We start from the raw sequence: 244 nt of genomic DNA, 5'->3' as shown, positions 1-244 counted from the left end.
TCAGGAGAGACCAAGACGTTATATGTATAATGAAAATAATAAAATGCTAATTGAAATTATTGATGGAATGAATTTAAATATCAATACCTAACCATGATTCAATAATAGAAAGGTTTTGTAATAAAAAAGTCTTCTCGCTACCACACATGAAATCGGCTCCTTTACTTATGCAGAATGCTGCTCACTCTACAGTTTCTAATTATGTTAGTAGTAAAACCAAAAATTCTTCATACTAAATATTCGT

Source organism: Rhagoletis pomonella, unplaced genomic scaffold, assembly GCF_013731165.1.
Source record: "Rhagoletis pomonella isolate Grant_MI unplaced genomic scaffold, Rhpom_1.0 Rhpom_scaffold_00593, whole genome shotgun sequence".
Taxonomy (NCBI): domain Eukaryota; kingdom Metazoa; phylum Arthropoda; class Insecta; order Diptera; family Tephritidae; genus Rhagoletis; species Rhagoletis pomonella.
The sequence above is the reverse complement of the archived record's forward strand: the minus strand, read 5'-3'. Positions refer to the sequence as shown.